This window comes from Gigantopelta aegis, chromosome 3, assembly GCF_016097555.1.
Source record: "Gigantopelta aegis isolate Gae_Host chromosome 3, Gae_host_genome, whole genome shotgun sequence".
NCBI lineage: Eukaryota > Metazoa > Mollusca > Gastropoda > Neomphalida > Peltospiridae > Gigantopelta > Gigantopelta aegis.
In genome coordinates, this window is record NC_054701.1 from 94,605,405 (window position 1) to 94,611,806 (window position 6,402).

Consider the following 6,402-nt stretch of genomic DNA (forward strand, 5'->3'; position numbering starts at 1 on the left):
TACGTTCCGCCCCACCTTTAAGAGCAAATGAAAATTGAACTAATTTATAGAGACAAAAAACCTCAAAAACTCTCTATATGTACAGATTTTAGCCTAGGAATAATGACTAAATGGCACAAGCTTCAATCATTGTTTTAATTTAAAATTATTTGCAATAGACGGAGAGCTCCCTATGAAACAGAAATGGGACATTTATTTATGTGATATGACCGTCGTCATGAAACATGGGATACCTCCAGCTGTTAGGTTTCTGAGTGTCGCACACGTGCATGATAAGATGATTTGAATTAATCATCATCTCAACGTGTCTCCTGGATCTTAATCACATTTCAGTGTGTTCAAACAGAGCTGTTGTCTGCAACACGCGGACACCGATCAGTGCACCATGTGTTACTGTACCTGTACGTTCCATAGTCGTACAGGAGTCAAAATAAAGTGTGCGTCCGTTCTTTCTATATATATTTATTTATTTGTAAATTTATTTATTTAGATGTTTATTTATGTACTAGTATTTATTTATTTATTTATTTTATTTTATTTATGAAATAAAGAATGTATAAAATTATGCAAACTTTATTTTTAGAAATGACATGGCGACCTGAAATCTATTTCCGGTGTCTATAAAGTAGACCACGTTGTCAAAACGGGTTTGGTGTATCACAGGCATGAAGAGTAAACTTCAAACTGAGTGAGGAATTAAAAGAAAACAAAACGAGGCGCGCTGACATTCGGCGTATCAATCAAAGATACTGGTTTCTGTCATGGCTTCCGTGTTGTCATTTTTAATATTGATATAATTAGCTTGTTTTATCGACTAGACCGACTCCACCCCCTCCAAAAAAAAAAAGGAAAAGAAAAAGACAGAGAAAAAAGAAACAGAAGACAATATACACAGAGATTGACAGAGACAGAGACAGACAGATATAAACATTGAGATAAGAGACAAAAGCTGATTGAGAGAGGGCGAAAGAAATAAAGAAAGAAATGTTTTATTTAACGACGCACATTTTATTTACGGTTATATGGCGTCAGGCATATGGTTAAGGACCACACAGATTGAGAGGAAACCCGCTGTCGCCACTACATGGGCTACTCTTTCCGATTAGCAGCAAGGGATATTTTATTTGCGCTTCCCACAGGCAGGATAGCACAAACCATCGCCTTTGTTGAACCAGTTATGGATCACTGGTCGGTGCAAGTGGTTTACAGAACAGAACAGAACAGAATTTATTTACACTCTGGCCGTTCAGCAACGGCATAGGAGGGCTACATAATATAAAGGAACCTATATATATATATATATATACATGAAGAATTTGGGATTTACAATATAAATGTATATATGTACACACATTCACTTCACAATATACACATGACAAGATAGTGGTTGACAATATATGCAGTAAATAAGTTATTTTCCAGTATAAACAGTACAATCCTTAAATAATGTTAGTTGGGGTGCATTGGGAGCGTTTAAAGATGTTAGTAATAACATTTATTAATTTTGATAAATTCTTTAATACACTGATTCGTTTACTGTTCATGAGTTGTTTGAATTTGAAAGTATTTAGTCGTGTATAATAATAATATGGATGTAGAAACTGGACCCTGGAATCATGAAAATATTTACAGACGAAAATATAATGGTATTCGTCACCAATGTCTATTTCATTACATAGGTTACATAGCCATTCTTTCTTAGGTATGTTATTCCAGCGTCCAGTTTCAATAGGCAAATAGTGATTAGATAATCTGAATTTCAAGATAATTGTCCACATCTTTTCAGGGATAATAGTAAAATATTTTTCTAGACTGAGGTGTTCTTTGTAATATCTGTATGTAGTGCCTTTCGATGAGAGTTCTATTTCGTTACTCCATGTTTGTAAATATTGGTCATATTGTCTAATTTGTATTTGTTAAAAGAGGACCTTAACTGATACAAAAGATTGGGAAAGCCAGACATCGCTCATTCCTAAATTATTCAGGATATTTTTTACTGTAGTGATCCAGTTATAATTGGTATTATTGCTAAGATGGTCTAATAACATTGCTCTATATAATAAGAAAGATAGTTTCGATTGTTTCCCCGATACAATTCGTGCCCAATAACAGACCATTCGTCTGTATATAGTTAGCTCGATAGGCATTCTCCCCAGCTCTCCATATAACATAAATAGTGGTGTCGATTTTTTTACTGGTACACCTACCCATTGAGTCTTGCGGAGCACTCACTCAGGGTTTGGGGTCGGTATCTGGATTAAAAATTCCATGCCTCGACTGGGATCCGAACCCAGTACCTAGCAGCCTGTAGACCGATGGCCTAACCACGACGAAACACAGAGAGAGAGAGAGAGAGACGAGAGAGAGAGAGAGAGAGAGAGAGAGAGAGAGAGAGAGAGAGAGTAATATATTTATGCAATTTAAATATGAACATAAATAAATAAATAAAGAAGGAAGGAAGGAAACAGTGAAAAGTGGCATCGCAATGATTACATAATGGCTCCTTGAGGCGCAGGATCGAACCACCTTGGTAAATCCATTTAGCTGACTGAAATTTCTCATTGCTACAGAAAACTCATCTAAAAAAAAAATTAAAATATAAAGGAATTCTTACGAATCTCCCATGTATGTAGGCCTTTATTATGCGATTGACTGAAAATCAATAATGTTGCCGAGTAGTTAAATACATACGAGTTGTGTCCCCTGGTTCATCAATACGTAGATGGCTTTCATTTTAATACATGAAGGTGGTTAATGGTGTCCATATTTTTGTTCTTTGATCAGTTTTTATGTTGTGTGTGTGTGTGTGTGTGTGTGTGTGTGTGTGAGTGCAGTATAAAGGCCACCCCGGATGATACCCTCACCGTCCCGTCACTGGTTTACAGATTCGGAAAAGACGCACGTCATCGCATAAGCTACAAATGTATAACCGTTTAGCTGCAGTCTCCCAGACAAGACATCACATACCATGACCTTTATCTGGAGAGGCATTTACACTGGCATACCTCCTGTTTGTAATCCACTTTACATATGAATACATAAATTGTTTTTGTTTTGAATTGGTGTCGTTGGTTTGGTTTGGTTGGGTTTTGTTTTTTATTTGTTTTTGGTTGGTTTGATTGAGTTTGGGTTTGGTTGGGTTTGAGTTTGTGTTTGGATTGGCTTGGTTTGGTTTGGTACTGGGGGGTTTTGATATTGTTGGGTTTTGTTTTTGCTTTTTTGGCAGTGGGAGGGGGTCGTGGGTTGTTTTCATGGATGGTTGTGTTTTTTTGTGGTGGTTTTTGTGATTCTTTTTTTTCTTCTTTTTCTTCTTCTTCTTCTTCTTCTTCTTCTCCTCGTCCTTCTTCTTCTTCTTATACCATCACCTATATTTAGACCCTACTAGTCATTGAAAGGGAAATAACCCACTGTTAAAAGTATATTTTTGAATCTAGGAATTCATATGTTCCTGACTGAGTTATAAATCAACGTTCTATAAAGCTTATATGTAGACCCGTGTAGGCCCATAAAGCTGTCAGTGTGGTGGTTTTATTTAGATGTGTGTTTCGCCCTGTTAACGTCTTCTTTTCCTGCCCACTGGGCGTGCCGTACACTGTCACTATCTGGGGCACTAGGGCTGGAAGGACCTCCACAATCCGACCACCGGCTAGTTCTAATACTTGTCAGGACATCTTCTTCAACCACTGATCTACATCTATAACTTATTTCAGATGTGTCCAACACATATAAATATATGTATTTTCCCTTCAATATATGGGTCACCTGCTTATAGTGGCCGTGTTCAATCTATAAGATTCTTTTTCGTTTTTCTTGTTTTAACAGTGTTTCTCAGTGTTGAATCCGCTTGCAGTTTGGTGTATTTGTGAAACCACTGAAATACCCAGTCATATAATAAACTGCTATAGTCCGCCTATACAAATACCAGTACAGGTGTTGAGGTGGTTTGTTTACTTACTTGCTATAATTACAAACACAAAAGAAAATCGGTCACCTTCACAGCCTTTGTTTTCCGGTGTCTCGTTGAATCGGTATCATCCGATCTAATATCTTTTAATCGGTTAACCTAATATCAGCTTAACCGACTGGATAAAGAATAGTATATTACGTAAAGTATGTAGAAAATAAATAAATATCAAACTGTGGATATAAAATTTGTTTTATTTAGCGACACCACTAGAACACATTGATTTGTTAATCATCGGCTATTGAATATCAAACAGTTGGTAATTTTGAAATATAGTTGTTTTTATTAGTTATTGATATATAGTCTTGGAGAGAAAACCCGCTACATTTTTCTATTAGTAGCAAAGGATCTTTAAATGCACCATCGCACAGACTGGATAACACATACCACGGCCTTTGAGATACCAGTCCTGGTGGACTGGCAGGAAGTCTAGCTGTCTGTCTATATGTCCATATATCTATTCATCTATCCATCCATCCATCCATCCATCCATCCATATATATATATATATATATATATATATATATATATATATATATATATATATTATAAATAAAATCTATGTAATCTATCCATCTATTTTTTCTCTATAACCCTGTTTCTAACGCGATGTGCTCTAGTGGTGTCGTTAAACAAAACAAACAAATTGTTTCTAGTGCTGGAGAAGAAGGAATATTAGCGCTGGAGAAGAAGGAATATTAGTACAAATAAAGTGCGGCCGGCGCTTAGCGTTTCAGTTGTGCATGGACCTGTCACTGATATTTTTTCATATAATATATGATCACTGCCAGACCGAGACAACATTGAGTTTGTTGGGTTTGGTAAAAGATGTGGGTTATATTTGACGGCGATTCTAATGTGGTGTGACAGGCCGGTAAGGTATAACTACCATATAGCATGTCCTGTTTAGTGGGACTTCAAGGGGGACATAACTTTACATATGATAAGAAACAAATATCTGTAGCGGCCATTGCTCTCATAATACTAGTAGTTGTCGTCACACATTATGTAAATAAATAGCCTACTTCATACAACATTGGACACATTTACCGGTCAGTGTTCCATACTTACGTCCAAATAAAGGACATACACCTTTTGAGCAATAACCTTTTAAAACTAATATATCAGAGCAGGACATTTTAAAAGTCTGCTTATTTTTAACGCATTCTTCATCAGAGTTGAAAACCAACTTGTTTTGGCTGACCTAATCGATTGTCCCGCAGTATAATTGCTGTAATGCAAGGCGCACCTCAATGATGGAGGCTTTTCGCCATCTAGTCAAATGTAGCGTTTTAAAACTAGACAGAACACTGGTTTTTTAAAGGGGAACTGCCCTGTGTACCTCCTCGCCAGCTTGAAGAGACAAAAGAAAGGAAGAAAAGAAAAAATATTTTATTTTGTATTTATTTACGGTTATATGGCGTCGGACATGTGGTTAATGAGCACGTGGATAATGAGAGAAGAAACCCGCTGCAGCCACTCAATGAGTTTAGACTACTCTTTTCCATTAGCAGCAAGGAGAGTACATACCACGGTCCTTGTTACAACAGTTGTGGAGCATTGACTGGAAGGAGAAATAGCCCAATGGTATACCACCGACGGGAATCGATCCTAGACCAATCGCGCATCAGGCGAGCGCTTTGCCACTAGGATAACCCTCACTCCACTCCAATGGTGAACGATGTCGGGCGTGTTCAGTTTGTAATATAGGACGCTGTGTGGCTATTTATAATTATGGACTAATATTTATATAACTACGTCGTGTCATGGGCCAACATGTACGGGCCAACCTGCAACTGGTTTATCGAAGCTAATAGAATAAAGGCGTAATCATACAGCCGAGGCTAACGAGGTCACGTCATGGATATAATAGCCAGTCCACTCATGATCATAGAGGTTGGAGTCTGCGGGTACAGATGCGGGGACGGGGGTGCTTCTGTTCAGTTCGGAGATTATCAGAAGAAAAATTGTCTGTTGGATCTGTCAAGCATATTATGATATGTGTTAACGTAAAATAGGTTTTTAAACATCCATACAGTACACATGTATTGGACAAATAATTTAAAGAAATGTATCATGTACATATATGTATGTATACATACAATATACCATGTACATACAGGTATGGATACATACAATATACCATGTACATACAGGTACATACAGGTAGGTATACATACAATATACCATGTACATACAGGTACATACAGGTATGGATACATACAATATACCATGTACATACAGGTATGGATACATACAATATACCATGTACATACAGGTACATACAGGTATGGATACATACAATATACCATGTACATACAGATATGGATAAATACAATATACCATGTACATACAGGTAGGGATACATACAATATACCATGTACATACAGGTGTGGATACATACAATATACCATGTACATACAGGTATGGATACATAC